The sequence below is a fragment of the Phyllopteryx taeniolatus genome, chromosome 18 (assembly GCF_024500385.1).
Source record: "Phyllopteryx taeniolatus isolate TA_2022b chromosome 18, UOR_Ptae_1.2, whole genome shotgun sequence".
Taxonomy (NCBI): Eukaryota; Metazoa; Chordata; class Actinopteri; order Syngnathiformes; family Syngnathidae; genus Phyllopteryx; species Phyllopteryx taeniolatus.
The window spans coordinates 12,851,892-12,873,206 of NC_084519.1; the positions used below are offsets into that span (position 1 = coordinate 12,851,892).

The window sequence follows — 21,315 nt, forward strand, 5'->3', positions numbered from 1 at the left end:
TAACACAGTGGTAAACATGACCCTGTCCCAGCTTTTTTGGAACGTGTTGCAGCCATAAAATTCTAAGTTAATGATTATTTGCTAAAAAGTGTATAGTGTATTCAATTACATATCGGTTGACCATGTTTGCAAATCATTGTATTCTGTTTTTATTTATGTTTAACACAACGTCCCAACTTCATTGGAATTGCGGTTGTCGGAAAGGAGTACAGTAACTGGTGTCAAGGAAGTATGCTGTAGTGGTACATTTTGACTGAGAGACAAGCTTTGTATGTGTTGGGGAAGCTAAGGTTAGCCTGGGTTGTAAGTTATTATTATATTATTTTTTTCAAAAGATTATCTTTAAGCCATTAATTTATAAGAGTAAGGTTTTAAGATGGTTTTGAAACTATATGAAAGTGTTTTGAGATCATAGTTTGTGGAATATTTGTAGTTTAAACTAATATAGGCAATTTTAAGCATTTTTTGGGGGGCGGGGGTGCTATTTACGGGGTATAGGGAGCGAGCCCTGCAGAGTATTTACTGTATTATACGTTCATTTAAATGTATAAGTGTCATTATTTGTAAAAGCAAACCTACAACCTCAGAACTCTGAGGCACATGTCTTAACCACTTGACCACCATTTTATAAAAATATGTCGGGACAAATATAGTCCTTCCCCTAATAGAAACCTGGTCAGTCTGCAGTTGAGTAAATAAACAAGCCACTATGTGAGGTACTTAGGCAGTTAGTAAAGCTTGTTTGGCCTGGTCTTAAGAAAAGAGCAATGTTAAATATGGGCCATCAATCCCATCTCTAAGCATGAGGGTTCATCTGTCAACACTTGTTACGCCATAAGACGAAGAAGAGGCCAGAGGAACAAGCGTCTATATTTGTCCGTCTGAGCCTCACTTGGCCGCTCCCTCGCCATCTCTTTCTCATTCACTGTGATTCCCCTCAGCCAGTTTCATGTGCTTCTTCTCGCCGGCCCCCCGTATAATTACCCAAAACTGTACGGAGACAGCGCCGTGGCTCTGCAGCCAGCCGCCGCCGCTATTGGCTGGCCGGCGCTTTGACTCTGCTCACGATTGGCCGTGGGCCTCGATGCGGGATTCAATCAGCTGGGTGGAAGTGTATGTAGGTCAGTGTGTAGCGATGCCCCCACCCCTTTCCCTTCTCCTCCCCTCCTCCAACATCTCAGCGCTCTTGTGTTAATTGGCCGCCTTCCAAGTTTGAAACCCGAGAGAGACTCGAGGCGAGAACGGAGAGAGGGGGGATGAAGCGGAGAGGTTAAAAGAGGAAGGGATGTTGACGAGGGGACGGGGGTGGGGGAGAATTTGACATGGGGAGGCCTGTTGCACTCAGCAGTGCAATAGTACAGTATGTTAGTTAGGGCCCTTTAAACAATGAAACAGTTTGATTTGTTAACATGAAAACTGAGTAAAAATAGCAGTTTTCTATAGCACTTGTCGTCATTAGAGCCGCAGATGAGCTCGATTCTATCCCAGGCTATACCTCAGACTGGTCACTTATAAATCTGGGCAAACATGGTCTCAAACAGTTTTGGATTCTGCGCAAATACTGAAAATGGAGGATTGCGGATACTATATAACCGGTAGAGATATGTCATTATATTATATTAAGCAAACAAACAAAAAAATCACTTTTGTACAGGGAACTTGTGTGCATGCATATTACAGCATCATTTTAGTTTTGATGTCTCCATGCAGAAGTTTTAGCTGTACACAACAACCTGTCCTTTTTAATTTGGTTATTATCATATACAGTAAATATATGCCTACTCTGCTAAAGCGCAGTACACAATGTTTTAGTGTGGTGTTCACCTGCCATATCACGGTTAATCAGTTGTACCCACTCTATTTTTTGCTGACTGTTTTATATGGGTTTTGACTGTATACCTACTTTAAGGAGAGCCAAGGTCACTGATACACTTTTCAGCCATTTTTTGGATGCTGGTAGAACAGTTAAAACACATACGTAGACAAAATTTGAATATTCACGCAGGAGCTACTATCGGCCACAGCTCACGTGTAGTCACTCACACGAAGACTCATCAACGTCATACACAGCCCCCACAAAGAACAGAGTCACTATAAGAGACCTCTTCACAGTAGGCGCCAGGGTACTTCCAGGTGGCAGAAAATGATTGACTATCACTGACTTGAACTGAAAATTACAACGAAAAACTTGATGGTCTATCTATATTCCACATTTTCACATATAGGGGATGGTTCTGGAACATGTACCCGGCAAAAAAACGAGGGTTTACTGTATCCATCATATACCGAGGACCCCGCTGTGTAATGGCAACATCGTTGTTTTTTAACAAAGGGACCTCGCCAACTACTGGCCTGGCATGCATATTACAGCCATTTCAAAGTCAGTTTTGTCATCTCTGTCTAGCACACCAAACACGCAACATGCACACTAGTTGGGTTTGCCTGTTGTGAGAGTGATTAGAGTGGAGTTCAAGAGGGGCAACGCGCCGTAAATGACAGCAGCAGCAGCAGCTCGAAGGTTTATCTAATCTGCCGGATTGTGACTTTCCGCGTGCACACACACACACACACACACACACACACTGAGGCCATTGTGCCATTCTGAAACGCTGTCAGGGCGACGGCTGCATGTCCTCTTGCGACTTTTTATTGAGGCGAAGGCTGCTTGTCGCTGAATAATTCACACTAACCTAAATTCTTCCACTACCTTTTAACCCCCACCCCACACACACGAATCCTGAAACACCCCCACCCCGTGGTCTCTAGGCGTCGCCTGTAGTAGATCGACCCAGACAATCGTCAGACAGACCAAGTAAATACACTTTACTTTGACGGACCATCTGCAGTCGTGTCTGTGTGCATCCTTCACATTAAAAGTTCGCCCCCAGCAGTTTGTGTTCCCGGGTCGCTCGCTTTTACACCGTTTATTTTTTTTATTTTATTTTGATTTTTTAATTCGGCGGGATGATGATGTAGCCCCGCCGAGTGGCAATAAAGTAGACTGAGGCTCGTAGGGCTAATTTCCTCTCTTTTTGCTCTCCCTCTCCCCCGGCTTTGAACTCATTATGATGGCGATTCTTCGCTAGCCACCCATGCGCACACGCATACACTGAGTGACTTTAGCCCAACTCGACCCACCAACTGAGCCAGCCACTGACCCACTTAGTGAGGTACGGAGCACCAGACGGACAGCAGACTTTCTACTGCAGGGCATTCTGGGAAAAAAACGAAGAGACAACAATAAACCATGCATCCACCCACACATACACTCCAACACACACTTACACATTAACACATACTCCGGCCGCACTACAAATATCATTACTGTGCTTGTTTTTTTTGTATCTGTACTGTACATGGGTATTTAGTTTCCAGATTACTTTTTATTTTAATTCCCTACGTTTAGATAGCTCAATTTTCTATAGGCTTGTTACTTTTTTCATCTTCCACAGATAATGACACTATGTAAAAGACATACAGTATATATAGAATGAGGTTGAGTAAAGCGCAGGTGAAATTTGGATTGATTGATACAGAAAACGGAAAATGGATGATATTGTCGGCACCAAGAATGATAGGTGGCAAATGCGTTGTCTTGTACCAGCTTTAAAAGCACATGCCTCTGGTATTAAAAGATTTTCAGCCTATTATGAAAAAACACAGACAGGTAAGGTGTATTTTGTTGTTGTCTTCTGGCACAGTCTGCCATGACATACAGCCAAAATGTCAGCCAATCACGTTCTACTAGCCACAGTGATACACCCCCTATTTAAGGCCTTGTTGATGATGTAATCAGGGTCAGCGCGTACACGAGGCAAGTGTGATGTAGCACCCAGATGCAGCACAGCGAAACACCGGAATAGTTGGAAAGGATTTTAATAAAGACTTATTCTCAACTGTGACGGATCAGTTCAAAGCCAGTATACATACAGAGCAGTCAACTTCACAGTTGAGAGGGTGAGGCATCGAAGATAGGGAATTTGTCTTTGGCCAATGTGATTCAATGCTCCGTAATCCACTCTGTATGGCTCCGATTTCAATGTTGTCTTAATCCACGCTTTACAGAGATCAGAACAGGGAAACTAACACTTTGTTGACTTTGTAGAACAGGCAATTGTGATAAGGCAGAAATCTCATGGGGTCATGTTGTAGCATCTTGCGTGTATGACGGTCAAACACTCTCACCATGGTTGCATCATCAACGTAGGCCTTAAATAGGGGTGTATTACTGTTGCTAGTAGAAAGTGACTGGCTGACACAAAATGGATATTGTATATAATTGAGAGCAAAAATAGATTTTTACTTTTGTATTTTTCAGAGTCTGTACTATTTTACTTTTACTTAGTAAATAAGTTGAATTAGTACACTTCTACCAGTCTTTTTTTTTTTAAGTATCTATAGTTCTACTGAAGTTGAGTGCTTGAGTACTTTTGCCACGTCTGACTTGCAGGCAATGGAACAATCACAGTTTGTGGCCATCAAATAAAACATGCAGTATAGCGTTTTAACTGGATGGACTACATTGTGGTGTATCGTGTAGCAACGATTAAGTGCATAGTCTTACACATAATGCACACACACACACACACGCACACGCACAAACGTCCAGACTGGAGCCGTTTTGAAGTTGCAACACAGCGACTCATTCGTCGTGTGACCAGACACGGGAGCAACATGTCAGCCTACCTAACGTAAAGCCGCCACTTCCTTTTTTTCCTGCATTATTTCTGTTATTTTTAGCAGACAGTGTGAGGCCACTGACTGCTGACTGCACGTGTCATCACATAGAAGCTGTGGTTGACTGGCTCTCCCGACGAAATTGTACAAAAGGTTACACACTGTATTGCACTCAAAACTATCCCAACCTGGGCTATCACTGCGGCTGTAGTACTTTATCATATAATATTGCACCATGATTTCAAAACAGGTTAGCACAGAGGTAAATCAATCCATTACAGTTGCTAACCAAAACAGCATCACCGAGTGAAGCATACAAAGTTTCTCAGGTTAAAGTGTGGAGTCTTACTGCAAGTTCCCTGCTAGATGATTCTTTTGTTCGCACGCGGACATTATGCCGCGCAAAACAGCAGCACATACCAAGGCATGGAAACAGTTGATTGGACGAATTAAAATGTGGACACATACTACATGTAGGAAATAAGTTCCCTGTTAGATGACTAATTTGTTAACATCAATGAGTTAACTACTGAGGCCAGTTGAACTAATTTGCTAACCACAACAGCAGCACTTACAGAAACTTATAAACAGTGTCTTATATAAATTCAAGTGTGGAGTTTTACCACATTGTGAGTTCCCTACAAAATGACTGAGTGAACCGCTGAGCCAATTTGTACTCTGTTGCTAACCAAAACAGTACCTCATGACGCATATTTACAATCTCTTGGTGTGCTGGTGTGGCATCTTACCTGTTATTGTTAGAGTTCTCTGCAAGAACTAACCCTGTTGGTTACATTAAATGGTTCACTGCTGAGCCTATTAAAACTGTAGCTAGCCAAAACAGCAGCAACAAAGCGTGTTAAACACCACATCTGCAGAAGGATGCCACATATTTGTTCTAAGCGTGTTAAACACCACATCTGCAGAAGGATGCCACATATTTGTTCTGTCTACTCTGCCTCAATAAATAGACCATTTTCTTTTAAGCTCCGTTTTCACTTGCCAAAAATGTAATATTCCAGTCACATTGTTTAATATTAGTCATAATGAAGGGCTTGGCCTTAACAGATGTGTAGTTGAGTAAATAAATAGCCCCCCCCCCCCCCCCCCCCCACACACACACACACACACACACACCACCACCACCACACCCCCCACACGCCCTCCAAGCAACTGTTTAGGGAAATACTGTATTTTGCAAGCCTCTCATTAGTGTGTGCAAGGAGGACACCTCCACTCCATTCTAGCTTGGTGTGGTATGTGCAACCTACAGGACATGTGCTGTCTTCAAGAGGAAGTTGAGGTGCTGGTCCATTAACTATCAGCAACAGTCCCACTCTGCTGAAAAGTGCTTTCTTTATACTCTCGTTTTGTACTCTCCTCTCCGCCTTTACAAGGACTACCAGAAATTTCTCCTTTCAGAGGCACCGAACCCTTCAAGCTCCACAGTCACCTTGCAGTATACGAGTGTGTGTGTGTGCGCGTGTGTGTGTGAAAGAGAGAGAGAGAGAGTGAGTGGTGGAGCACTCAAGCGCCTCTGAGAAAGAAAGCGAAAAAAGAGAGGAGGTGGTTAGGATTGTGCAATTGCTGCTCTAAGCGAAGTAGGACGGGTACAAAAAAAAAGAGCCGAAGAGCAGAGAGTTCTGGCCTGCTGCCAACTGATGCCACCATGCAACTTTTGTGTGGTTAGTTGAATAGAACGAAGCCAAAAGCTATGGTAAGAAATACAGGTTTAAAGTAGCAGTGGGACAAAATATCCCTACTGTGATATATTGTATCTTTTTTAATTCAGTGGTAAAACAACAGCATAAGATATTTGATACTGTTGAAATATGTGCAGTACCGACTTTGACTTTTTAATGTGTCGAAGTGAATCTTGGTGAAGGACTAATAAAACATGTTTTATTACGTCAATGCAGTATAAAAGTCTGATTGATGCACACTGGTCAAAATGAGGTGGGTTCAATTCAATATTGAACCATAAATTAAAAGTAAAGTATAATTGCAGTGCTTTGATAACATGGTCTTTGTGTAGACCTCCATCTATCAATCAGTGTTTGTCCTCATTAAGGTTGCGCGTTAGCTGGAGCTTATCACAGCTGCCACGGGTGAAAGGTGAAGTACACCCTGGACTGGTCACCAGTCAAATCACAGCTGCTTGCAACAAAGTCAGGCAAATGTACACTACACCATTAGTGACGGTTATACCGATTGGGGCCCTTTTCAAATCAGCAAAAATCAGCCTATTTTCTTCTGATTTTTGCCAATTTTGTTTTTCTAACACATTACAACATAAGAAAGATAATGACCGGTTCAGGGTGTACCCCGCCTCCTGCTCGATGATAGCTGGGATAGGCTCCAGCACTTCCGCGACCCTTGTGAGGATAAGCGGCTCCGAAAATGGATGGATGGATGGCTGTTTAATCGGTTATTGGAATTTTATTCTGCCAAATATTGGAAATCGGCCTCTACGAATCCATATCCATCGGACCATAATACCAATATTAACCAATTTAACAAAAATTCTGTTAACTTATCTGGTAAGCACGTTGAGATTGCAAACTCATTTTTATTGTGGTGAATGCTTTATGAGACCTGTTATACACCTGGGATCCACCTTTTGCCCGAAGTCAGCTCGGATAGGTTCCAGCTCACCCTCGTCACTGACGAGAATAAGAGATATAGAAAGTGGGTGGATGGAAGATCGGTTTGTGTGTACACCGCTTAAGGTCCATGTTGGAGATTAAAGCCGTCGGGCTGGCGCAGCTGCAACCTTTTGCTCTCGCAATCCTCGATCCAGTTCACTGTGTCCTTCTCTAAACCACCTGTAACAGCCTGTAATGCGGGCGTGCACTTCCACACGCTTGTCGTTTTATCTGACCGGGTGAGGTCGGGATAAGTTTGGCGATGTCACAAAAAAAAAAAACTCAACTCACAAGACGCTCTATTAATAGCGGCATATTCCAAGTGCAGCGAGGTGATGTGAGGCCACCTGACGAAGAGGGTCAGGTATTTGTATGCTGGTGGATGGGTGCAAGGAAATGGCAGCCGGTGAAGACAATAGCCAATGTGCATCTGGCCACGTATGAAACACAGCACTAAGCTGCGAGCGCCCGAGAGAGTCAGGACAAAGACAAGGACCCACTAAACCCTGGGGGAGGCCAGGGGCCCCCCAATGCCCATAAATGTACCACGCTGCCCCCATAACAAGGGGGTGTTTAAGTTCACGCTGCCCTTGGGCCTAAAATAAATACCTGATAACAATATACAGTCTGCTTGGGCTTCTAATGAAATTCCATTTTAGTTGCTATGGCGCTCAAGTTCACTTCAAGCTGCGAGGGCCCAAAGGAGGAGCCTTGGCATATTTAATCAGTTTGGACTTGGAAAATAAAACATCTACTTTTAGTGTTAGTGTTTAGTGGATAGTTTTCTGAGTGGTCTGAACTCCTGTTTCAAACCAGGGTCGTATTGACCTGAATAATCCATTCAATCCATTCACCAATTATTATGACCATTGTAAGAGTAAGGCTGTTCTGAGTATTTATGAGACCAAAAAAACATTTGAGAAACCAAAAATGGATGACATATGCCTTACTTGGAACCATGTTTGGTCCCTGGGAAAAATAAAAAAGGAACACCATGTGGTTGACTAGGAAACGTATTTGGAAAACTAACTAAAACATGGGCACGATGCCCCACCCTGAACCATATTTGGTACCTGTATTCAAAATGGACGCTATATGCTTAAGGCTTGATGATTACAGTATACTCCTAGCCAGTCACTGCAGAAAGCCACTATGAAACCCTTGTAATGTATTCAAATAATTTGATGAGGTTAATGTAATAACATTGATGTAATAAGCTTTATATTATAGGCAAATTAGAATCATTTTATATTTCTTATCAATTTTTGGAAAGCATTCCGACATGTGCCGACCGCTCAATTTATTTTTATGGCCACCTGCTGAGGTGAAGCTTTGCCAAGAAAAATTCCTAAACAGAATTGTTGAAAATGTCTCGCTATGACAGAAAATTAACACTCGGGGGCCATTATACATGAAAACTATGGCAGCATGAGTAAGTAGAATATAAAGTGGCTGGCCATCGGGAAGAGGACGTGCGGAACGGAGCTGAGGTTACCGTCATCTTTTGGATGGCAATAATGAGCTTAGCAGAAGTGTGATGGAGTCACGCACACCCAACGGTGCGTGTAGTATACACTATTCATACTGGACACTTGTGTGCCCACACAGACCAACGAACAGGCTTAACTGGACTTTAAAGGGAGTGATTTAATTATAGGCTATTAGGGAAAACAATGCTTTTGGGTTCACAATGAGTAAGAGAGCTGTGTTACCATTTTAATGCTCACTAACAATATGTTTATGCTAAGCTTGTAAGAGGAAAAAACATTGAGGGAGCGAGGGCTTCCTTCATTTCTCCAAGCAGGAAGTCATGTGCCCCCTCAGAAAAGTGGGTGGGCGGAGCCTAAAGAAAGTAAGCCAGGGGCCTCGCTGTTGCCGGTAGAAAAGACTCTGAGGGCCTTTTGGTGTGTGTGTGTGTGTGTGTGTGTGTATGCCTGAGCACACCTTATGTGCTTAAGTATACACCCTTGAGACACTGATCGATTGTCGCGGCGGTGTGTACAGTATGTTGAATAGGGGGGAAATAACTTGACTTTCACTCTGCTGCTCAGCTGGGGTGTGGGGGAAGAGAGTTGGCAAGCCTGGAAGTGCTGACATCAGCACACAGACACACACACACCTTCCTGCAGTTTCAAATGTGCATGGGGTGACTGGGTCAGGCAAGTTTAAACAATCTGGACTCAGTGAGAAAGATACAGTAGGTCAAATATGCATATGTAGATCAAAAACACAAAACAGCGAAAGACAACTGTCAAAAGACGCCCTTTATTAACATTGCCTCAGTCTCTGGAGGCTTTTGAAAACTTGTTAAAAGCTATACATTGTCCCATAATTGTAGGTATCGTCTCAGTACTTGCGCCACACGGCTTCTATTTTTAACTGACAACCAGGCCTTCCCTTAAAGTTTGTGACTGTCCTGTCAGGGGCTGTGAGAGGAGTTTACCATTTGGTTTTCTGCCATTTGGTTGGGACTGTACTACGGGAAAAGCAGTAGAGACTTTTGACTTCAGAAGAGTTGTCTGGATTTCGCGTGCTATTGTAACATGGTCTCGTTTTGCAAGGCCGTGAAGGCGATGTTTGTATTATGTAAAAGTGACTTTTTAAGTACTTGCATACACAGAGCTTAAAATTCTGTTGTGGTTGTTTGTCTATATGTGCCCTGCGATTGGCTGTTGACCAGTCCCGGATGTTCAACGTCAGCTGCAATAGTTTCCAGGTCACAGGCGACACTAATGAAGACAAGCTTTATAGAAAATAGATTAATGGAGGAAAATAATGGTATATTTGTTGACCTAGTCTATATTTCTTAGTATCTTTGTCGACAAGTGAGTAAGATAGAGGCTGACCCGGACAGGCGGGTCAATGTGCTATCAGCAGCAGTGTGGGCAAAGATAAAGCTACCAGTTGATTTAGATCCCAACTCTCACCTATCACCTGTGGTCACAAGCATTCGGGGCTCAGCGAGCAAAAGAATGACGATAAGGTGAGGGGTTCAGATAGAAGGTTAAGTCCAGCTGTCAAGGCGTCCGATTATGATATCTTTGCAGTGCCCTCTTCCCATTTCTCCAACGGTACCCCCACGCCCCATGCTGGGCCACAAGAGGCTGAGGAGAGGGATTATGAAGCCCATCTGGCTTCGGAATGCCTTTGGGTTCCCCAAGAGGAGCTGGGGAGAAGGTCATCAGGTTACCTCACCACCTGCTTCGCCGTAACAATGAATGTATGGACAAGTTTTTTCCTGGCTTGAGTGATGGTAAAAGCTTAGAAATGCGAATCACTGCCAAACATATGGTAAGAGTTGTTGTCCTGTGTGTGTGCGTGTGTGTGTGTGTTTGTGTGTACTGTATCTGTTTTTAGCATCATTAGAACAAGCCCTAAATGCCAGCAGAGCCACAGCGCTAATTCGGACCAGATGCGAACTTCTCACTAAATCACACTAACTTCTACACTAAATCACACATGAACACACACATGCAAAGAAACACACACACACAAACAGGAAACAGCACGTCCCAAATTCCAACCAATCAAGCAAGAAGATTTGCAGTTCTTTATTTTGTTTACCAACATAATGAGGTGTCACGCTGTGATCAGCGGTCACCCCACAGAAGATCTTGAAAAGTTTGCTGACTGAGAGAATGTGACTCTTACCCCCGCCCCACTCCAAAACTAAATTGTGTGTGCGTGACAAGGGATACAGCCTTGAGGCCTGCAAGAAGGCCGTGTTGTGGAAACACAGGATCAGAAGGCAGTAAGCCTAAGCATCCCCATACAAGCGCAGAGATGGCGTCACCCATATATGCTGAATATGGTAAATGTCACGTGGCTTAACTAACATGCAGCGTGTACACCAGAGCACTTCAGGGCTTGGTTAAAACATGTTTTGGAGTTGAACAAATAAAGGCCTCAGTTTTTCCATCCGGATTTTATTTAATTTTTTTATAGTGAGTATAATCACCTATGTTCATAGACTCTCGTTCTTAAATAGTTAACTGTTGAGGCCATTTGAACTGTGTTGATGACCAATAGCAATCTCCTGAACAGTGACTTTCACAGCAAAGTTTCATGGTTTCCGTCTTGAAAGGTTTGACCTGACCATCCTGGAAAAACAATTTGTGATTTCCAGTTGGTAAGAAGAAATTCCTAAAAGTTACATTCTGTATAGAAGTGAAGTGTCATTCATGATGACTCAGAGCGATTCTTTTAGTCTAACTGTAACTGGGTTTCCATAAACCACTGTCCTTAGGTTACCTAATAATTTTCTGAACAAGCAAAGCCAGCCCTGAGTGGATACACAAGTATGCACCCACAGTGCTGCGTGGTGTTAAGCTTTACGATCATAAACCTCAGTCAAACCCTCTCCAGGCTGCATGTGTGGAAAAAATAATAATAATAAATAAATACAAATAAAAAAAAAAAAACTGAAAACGGGGCTTTACTTCCTCCATGACTGATTTGTTATTAAAAAAATATTTTATTTTTACCACATGATAGCTTCACTGTCTTTACAGGTCCCTCCTTTCATTACAACAACCATGGGGTCTCCAAGAAAACTCGAGTCTGGTGGTGACATTTAGCTTTATAACACCATGAAAATAATAATTCCAATGGATACCAAACAAAGTTGTGATATTTTCAATCTAGCCTGAGATTTGGGGGATAGAATCTTCTACTTTTGTGGAAATGTCGACAATAACAAGTTCTCATTAAAAATGACACGATGTTGTGGTCTAAAAAGAAAAGATGCTAACAATACACATTTAGCATCTGTGACTTAGCTAGCATATAGCGACCAACTGTCACAGGTTCAGAAGTTGTTGAACACACAAGAAAACAATAATGTTTGAGGTTTGCTTAAGTTCTGCAGTCAAGGAACGGTCAACAACAGTTTTTCAGTCAAAATGCTCTGTATTGATGCAATGTTGCGGTCTAAAAGAAAGGATACTAACAGTATGCTCACTGATTCATAGCTAGAAACTATCAATCAGTACCTACTAGTGTAACCTTAGTTGATTTTTGCTCACATTAGTTACCTTTAAAAGGCGAATTGATGATTCACTTGGGTGAGGCTATCAGCTTTCCGTCAGTTCTGCTTGGCTAAGATAACAAATGGGCCCAAGACTGCATGGTAGCGATTTTCTTATCTAACCACGGGCACTATAACGCTGTGGTCCGGTCATAAAGTGTCTCTTTAAGCTGGATATTTGTGCACTGACATGCCACAGTCGAGAGCGTTTCGCCATTCTCTTGATGTTGACATCATCCGTAATGAAAGCCTCCCTCTTCGCTACTCTGTCGTCTTTGTAAGGAGGAGTGGATGGCAATATCATTTACCACACATATTCCTCATCTCTCACACCATGTCCCCCTACAGGAATAGCAGCATTCCCATTCCAGATAACTAGGACTCATTAAACCACCCTCCCACCACCACCACCACTAGAGATGTGATTAATCATGTAGACACCCTGCTGAGGGTTTCCTCTTTCCCGTCTGTCCTTGTCTTAAAAGACCTGTTTACACAAAGCAGCGCAGTTCTGTTTGCTCCGGAACGGTAAATCCCAATTTGGCCCGTGTTGGTAATAGCTGGGCCAGCTAGGTAGCGGGACACGGTGTGACTCAGTCACAAAGTAAGTCCAACATTTTTGTGATAGAATGATCTTTTTCTCCTAATATCCAACTTTTTTCTGTCGGACTTTGTGTGGGCCTAATAGTCCTAGGTAACATTCTGTAATAGTAATAATACCCTTCAAAACCAAAAAAACCCACTGAACCAAACTACACTGCTTAGTATAAACGGCACACAGCGCATTTGTCGCTAAAATACTGTTGTGTAGTTTATTTAACACCTCTCTCATATGTGCATCCTATTTATTACTGACAGGCATAATGTGCCAAAGCAACTGCTGCTTGCGCGTCCCATTAGGCTTGTCCCAGCTCGCTGTGTCTGGAAATGTCTTTTGTTGAGGAGTTTCTGGTATCAGGCGGTGCATGTCCACCACTTGTGTGTTCTTGGCAAGTACAGAGCCACTGAATGCTTTTAGGACACCGTGTCCCGAAAACGCCTCATAGGGATGTCCCGTGTTGTCGCAAAGCAGAGTACACACACTATGCGGATCTGTAATAAACAGCCCTAATGCGAAGGTACACACAAACGTCTGCTTGGTGCAATTCAGCGTATCCTTGAAACAATTTAATACATTATATCATATCATTATGGATTTTCCGCATGACTTTCTACGTGTCAGTGCATGTGTGCGCGTGCGTCTACTCTCATGTCAGCTCGTAATCTTCCAAGAAGCTCTCGTCAAAAACACACTGACGCAAAGACGCGTGATTAACCAGGACCGTTCTGATTGGCTTCTGGAGGTGGGCTGGGTCGGGCAACTCCCCCACCTCGGCTGCGCTCACTGGAGGAAGCAGAAGCGTAAACACACACACTTTTCTGAGCATGTGGCCTTACACAACGAGCACATGGAGAAAGAGGCGGACGTCTTACCACACAGTTTATCAATTAAACACTAAAGAATAGAAGGGCTACAATAAACGGTCTTTGCCGTACACTTTAATGTGCAGTGCACCAAAATGAGGTCTACAGCACTTAAAATGCAGGGGTGCAAAAGAAGATACAAATGTAGAAATTCTAAAAGAAATGTTAAAAAAATTACATTTTCGGAGAATAAAGACTAACACACTCACGTCAGGCATGTGTGGGAATTTTGGCATTCACTCGTAAAAATTCTGATGAAATTTTGTCTTGAAGGAAATTCGACTTTAACAGAGTAAAATGACATCTTTATTTCCGTAACATTGTCATTTATTTGTTTGAAAAATTACAATTTAATCTCATATCTATGACTTTTTCTCATTATAGTCAAACTTGTTTTTTATTATTGATACTTTTTTCTCTCAAAAGTATGAGAAAAAACTACTTTATGGTCATCATTAAGTGTTTTGTTTTTTCTTGTACCATTATGACTTTTTGTTCTTTTAATACAATTTTATACTTACAATATTGCAACTTTTATCCCGTAATATGAAAATTGTATTCTTGCAATATATTGATACAGCTTTTATTTTTTTCTTCTTTTTTTTTTCTCATCGTACAACTTCAATTTTGGGGGGGAAATTTCAGAGTTGTTTCTTTTTTTTTTTCATCTTTACTTTTACCATTTCAACTTTTTTTGTCATATTACAACTGTTTATCTAATATAATTTTATACTTGTCATACAACCTTACTATTTTGTAATTGTGTAGAGTAGAAGTCGCGTACCATGGCATCCATATTACAGTAATAACTAATACTTGAACTGTATTTTTGAATGTAAATCATAAATATACTGTATAATAGTCATTTTGGCAGAGAAGTACGGATGCATTCAAAAGAGTCTGTGAGGGAGATTAGGGAGTGTATGACACTAATATAAAGTGAATGAGGTGGAGCAGGATTTCTACAGCCAAGCTCAAGATCCCTCTTTAGTGTGCACGTCAACACAAGGTGAACACACAAACACACACACTAGCTGAGTCGCACATATGATTGTCGAGAATGGAAAGTTCTGTCCGCACTCCAGAGCACCTGGACACAGTGTGTGTTTGTGTTTAAAAGTGTGTGTGTGTGTGTGTCCACAGTATAAATAGCTGTGCTCTCTCTATCTGCAGTGTCGATTGAGGCGAGGATATGTGTTTATTTGTAGCGCGTAGCATACGTGTCACACCTGCATGTTGGCACCTTGCGTCGCCTCGGAGCCCACCAATGTTACATTTAGGACCTCTACAACAGGCCTAGGGATGATTGTTTTCAAACAGGAGACATTGCTGTCCTCAGATGGCCTTACTAAATGTATTAAAAAGTATATACAGTATACGGTACAACATTCAAATTATTATATATTGTCAACATTTGTTGTCATATTACCAGACTTTTCCTTAGAATTTTACCACTTTTTATACTTTCCTGCATGTTCAACCAGTATTTTCCTAACTTTACAAGATCTTTTCCCATAGTACTATAATGTTGCTGTCTTAACAATAGTGAGAGAAACAGTATGTGTGAGCGTGTGAACCTGTGAGTGTGCGTGGTCGCGGGTGTGTGCGAGCATGTGTGAGTGAGCATGTGTGTGTATGTGTGTGGGCGTGCATGCGTAGCAGCTGCAGTGTCAAAGCCGAGCAACACAGAAGCCTTTTTGTCCATCAGCAACATGTGGGAACAATCAAAGGCTGTCACGCAAAAATGTCCCCGTCACCCCTCCGTCCCCTTTTGAAGCTCTCTCACGTTCAAATGACACCGAGGTGGGAAATCTCATTTGGGCTTTTTTTTTTCCCCACATGCTGCGCTTTTAGCCGAGGGATTACATCAGCTCCTGCCGTTCTGGATGTCGTAAATGCGCGATAACGAGCGTGAGGTAGTGCCCTCTCATTGGCCGAGGTGGCTTCTGACAGTTACTCGTAATTGGATGTAGCCGTGCGAGCTGTGGCGCAACCGATTGGCGGAGGGGAATTGGATTGAGGAGCCATTGGGAGGGGTTCCCGAGAAGGCGTTGCAGTGCGTTTCATCAGCCAGCAACAGCACATAGCTCAGCTCAGACGTATGCAGATTTTTTCTTCTCTGGTTTTAGTGTGTCATGACTCAAGAGGTCAAAGTGCAACTAGGCGCTCTACTTTCTTTTGTAATTTGGGCTCCAGGATTTGCCCATCTGTCTATCAAAGGTCTAGCAGTGTTTTTGTGTGTAGACTTTTAAACATACTTCGGCCAGCCCTTGTTTAAAGGTACAATATTAAACAATTTGGCCTCAAAGTAACAATCATTCTGATTAACATATTTATCATTACCATGGTGACTCAATGGATCCGCTAGTTTTGCCATCTTTAATTTTGGTGGACCAGGCAAGACACCTCTCTTTTTGTACTAGTACTATCTGTTAACAATGTACCAATGTATAAAACTATGTATGCAATTTGTCCTTAAAATAACACTTTCGAAATACTTTCGATTTGACACTGCCTTGTAATAAGCTTAGCATCTTTTACCTTCCCATCGCAACCCACCGAATCACCCATTTTAGTGGTCTATAATATTATTCATCTGCCTGGACACCGCTCATGCTCTGTTAGCATTAGCCTTGGTACTAACTTTTGTAGCATTATTCCTTATATCCACTTCATGTGGCTCAAGGATTTGACTTTTGAATAAAATGTTTATGCTACTCTTTGTGTGTAAACTTGACGTTTAAAGCCATGAAGCCAAGCAACCTGATCCCCTGTTTCACTTGCACACCCGACGCACAGCACGCTATCATGCGTTATGTAAACCTGTGCGACTAATCTGAGGCTAATGTCAACACACGCCGCGCCGCACCGCACACTGACTGGGTCAAACACACACATTGTGTAACTTAAGGGATTTAAAAAAAAAAAAAAATAAAAAATCATATTTGTCTTGCCTAGAGGTGCTAAATGACATTTATGGCATACTTTAAAGCAGCGGTAGGCAACCTAAGGCCCGCCAGAGCATGTAATAAAAATAAAACAAAACCTCAGTGGAACTCTTCGCTGTATAACGTGGAAATCTGCGGTTTTTCGCAATTGTTTTTCACACAGGAGCTGCTGCCAGCCACAGCCCAAACGCTCACATGCAGACTCACTGACGTCACACGCCTGCCCTAATAAGCCCCGCCTCTTAAAGCCATATCTAACACACAGACTACAATACATACGGTATTTTCTAGGCATATTGTGCTTTCAATTTTTGGGGTGTTCAAGTACATTACTTTGTGTTTAAAGCATGTGATTTAATACGTTTAAATGTTTTTCATGAGTGTGGGAGGAGTAAAACTACAGTAATTTGTTCTGTGACCCCGTTCTGAAATCGAAACGCTCGTAAACTAAGGTAAAGTTTCCCATTGAAATGAATGGGAATGCAATTGATCCGTTCCAGCTGCAAAACGACGTTATAGTTACTTCATTTTGATCGTTGGGTGGTTAAAAATACATACTGTGCAATATATAAATAGGTGAAAACAAAATATCTGATGACAAACTAACAGTGGGTTTGCTCGCAAATCACTGTGCAGCATTTTAGCATTTTCGGCATTGAGCCAATGATGTTTATTTGGTGCAAGGAAAAGTACAAAGTTCTGAGCCTTCCGCTGCCATGCCGAAAATAGTGCTAATCCGAGGTCCTTTTTCTTTAAAAAAAAAATTATAAACCAAATCGTTCATAAACTGAGGTGCCGCTGTATTTACAAAAATGTTTTTTTTATAGTATATAGTCTCTATATATTGCGGATTTTCACCTAAAGCTGGAAGAGAGTCCGCCCACCATGATGGGAACTTAATGGATACTTTACAACAGTATGGGGAATACTAGGCAACCATGTCAGAAGCCCACGAATGCTTCCACATTCGTGTAAGTGTGTGAGTGTTTGTATGTTATTTAGCATTGGATGCTGTGTTGTCATGAATCAGAGCTCCTGCCTTGCTGTGCTCTTTTTTTTTTTTTTTTTTTTAACACTAACGCACACCATGTGCGCTATCAACACCTCTTCCGCACACTTTGACTTTTCACCAAGTGTGAGGTATCAGATGTTTCCTCCTAGACATAATTCTACTTCTGTGACATAATGTGACAAGAATCCATTTAAAGTGAATACATTTGGTGCCATTATAAAATATTTAACTGTACAGGCAATGTTTTAACAAGTTTAATGCTACAATAAAACTAATATAAAGTAAAAGTACTCACTCTCTGGAGAGGGAATAAAAAGCGATACCGTCACCAAGTGGCATTTTATAGGTATTGATGTAATTGTGGGTGTGTCTGTCGATAACCATGGGCTGTTATGTTTTCGTCTACATGCTACTCACATTTGCTTGAGTAAAATGTATTAATTTTTTAATAATTAATTAATCAATTTGCGCTTGTCATACGTGCTTGATTGCAGGGGTGCCTTGAGATAAGAGTTCAATTTGTTCCGTGACCATGCTCATAATTCATATTCATTCATATGCACATTGCAAATCATCTTTCCCCATTGAAACGAATGGAATGGAAATGCCATTAATCGGTTTCAGCCCCCCCCCAAAAAACCTAACAAATGTTTTTGTAATGTTTTATATTAAGGATTTACAGCACTTTATAATGCTGTACTTGGTATCGGCACCCTTCACGAGTACCCAATGTGTTAAAATAAAGCCGGTATCGGCCCGATACACTCGCCCATCCCTAAAAAAATCCATTGAAAGTTAAGGCCTTTGACATGTACTGAAACTCAACTTAGCTCAGACGTTTGCTGAGCATGTATTTAAATTTTCTTCCCCCTCAATCTGCTGCGCCTTCCTGCACGACTTTATAAGAAGGATGCGTGTGTGTCTGTGTGTGTATGTATATATATACACACAACATTATGCCATGCCTCAAGAGATACTGCGAGAGGTATCACATCTTACCTCATTGCGCTAACTACACGCACACACGCAACACTAATAAACTGGCATTAACGTCCACCACTCATCATCAGCTGCAATTCTTTTATAGATTTGCGTCAGACAAAGAGCACAGTGCTCCAGCAATAACTTAAATTTATAGTCTCAAAAACACTGTGGACAATACTTTCCACTTGACCACCTTAAACACACAAACTCGTGTATATGCACACCATGTTCAAACGCGCAAACCCACAAAGAGCAAAAAAAAAAAAAAACATTTTAAGACTCTACCCACACCCTACATTAAAAAAAAAGGATAATTTAAACCCGCTCTTGTTCTTTTCGTGAGTGTACTTCCAATCCAAACCAAACCCAGGAAAGACGGGAAAGCTTCGTAGAAAACGTTGCAATTTTGACTTTTTGCCTGTTTCAACCCAGGAACACAGTCAGTTTGATGGCGGTAAACTATACATCGGCACAGGAAAACACGTGACCCTGTTTTGGAAGGCTTGTTTTAAATGGGAGGAATTAACGTTGCTTAACAATCCCGTAAGAGTTGTGCGTTTGCGAGGCAGGGGGGGGTGGTTGGAAAAGGCAAAGAAATATGTAATGAATTTCCCAATGTGCTTCAGTAGCTTGTGGCACAGGAAGGCAAGAAAGAAGTCGTGTTGCACATTCCACCGAGGATAGTTGTCAAGGAATGCCCTTGCTTTTCTACTCCTTCATTTTCAGTGAACTCTAGCAAGAAAAGGAGGTCTGTTTGTGTGATTTCTTTTTTATGACATTTTCCTATCAGTGTCATTAAACACGCTTGAATTTCTCCTCACAAGATGAATTTGATTTAAAGTGGCCTGAATTTGTACACAGAAAGTCATAAAATGGCTTAATTTTGTTGTGTGAATCTGTAATCAGCCTGATTGTAATGGTTAACTGATTATATATCTAGGCTTACTAGCATTGTGTAGGATTTTACATGGAAAGTAATGCACGGTGCAAACAGACAAACTTTACCCTAGTCACTATAGTAAAATATACTGCTTTATTGCAAAATGTAGTATATACGAAGGCCAGTGATGAGAGAAAAGTTGTAGTGTATACGAAAGAAAAGCTAACATTGCAATAAAGCCAAAAATAAATTCAACTAAAATATCACCCCGTGCCTGCGTGGGTTTTCTCCGGGCACTCCGGTTTCCTCCCACATCCCAAAAAACATGCATTAATTGGAGACTCCAAATTGCCCGTAGGCATGACTGTGAGTGCGAATGGTTGTTTGTTTCTATGTGCCCTGCGATTGGCTGGCAACCAGTTCAGGGTGTACCCCGCCTCCTGCCCGATGACAGCTGGGACAGGCTCCAAGCACGCCCGCGACCCTAGTGAGGAGAAGCGGCTCAGAAAATCGATGGATGGATGGATGAAATATCACCATAATATGAGATTAAAGTCGTAAGGATACTAGAATATTGTGCAAAAAATGTCGTCATGAGGGGGAAAAGCGTAATATTATAGCTTTCGTAGTTGTAATGAATGCTGTCAAAAAAACCTGCACAAACCTTTACACAAATGTCTGAGCCACTGTGTTTCTCGACACCTGCCCTACAGTATATTTATTGGGAAGTGTGAGTGAATTTAAGTAGCGTCGTCAAGGCGGAGTTTTCCGTGTATAAAAATAAATAAATTAATTAAAAAACTAAAACAAGTCGTGCTCGCCAAGATGGGCGGTCGTGCACTCAACTCCCCCAAATAAGATGCTGTCTTTTTCATGGGAAAAGGAGCTGGGAGTTTATCAATACGCGGTGGCACGCTCGAGCACACATGATCTGTCACTGAATACGGCCCTTACGCAACAAAGGCGCCCTTTGTTAATAATTCAGGAGAAGCTTGATTATAGATCACTGTCCCTCTTGTGTCGTTCTCAACACAAAAGCCGCAGTGCAAACAATGTAGACATCAGCTCAAACTGCTGCACTTTTGTTCATCCCGTCTATTTAGTACAAACAATGGGCGTCTTGCTTTGTTGTGTGTCAAATCCCCAAGAACAACTGCTTCCATCAAGTGCTTTCGTCTTAATGGCTGCGATTCATTCAACACAACCTGAGGTGGCAAAGGTACTCACACGCTGTACTTAAGTAGAAGTACGGATAAATATGTAAGAAAAAAATAATAAAAGACTGGTGAACGTACAAATACTTATTCAATAACTGCACATAAGTAAAAGTAAAAAAAGCTGACTTTGAAATGTGCAAGTAATATATATTTTCTTTACTGTCAGTTATATATAATACACATTTTTAAAACTTGGCATAACTAGGGATGCAGTGATACTAGTATCGGTACCAATACCCTTTGTCTTTAGTTGTACTTGGACACATAAGAAACACTCCAATACTACGCCTACGACATATACGATACATATAATACGAATACTACAACACCTGATACTAGGCAAATCACTGTGTGCTTGCTTCCAGCAGCTTATTGACACTCCGAGTTGAACTTTACAGTAAAAGTAACACAAAAAAAGAGAATACATGTTATATATGCTTCTATTATTTATTATTTAAGCAA

At 41.7% G+C, this 21,315-nt stretch overlaps 1 protein-coding gene across 1 annotated transcript in view; it reads left to right on the forward strand.

Moving 5' to 3' along the window:
- Positions 1 to 21,315, forward strand: part of foxo3b (forkhead box O3b) — a 49,368-nt gene that overhangs the window by 21,650 nt on the left and 6,403 nt on the right. The window lies entirely within an intron of this gene.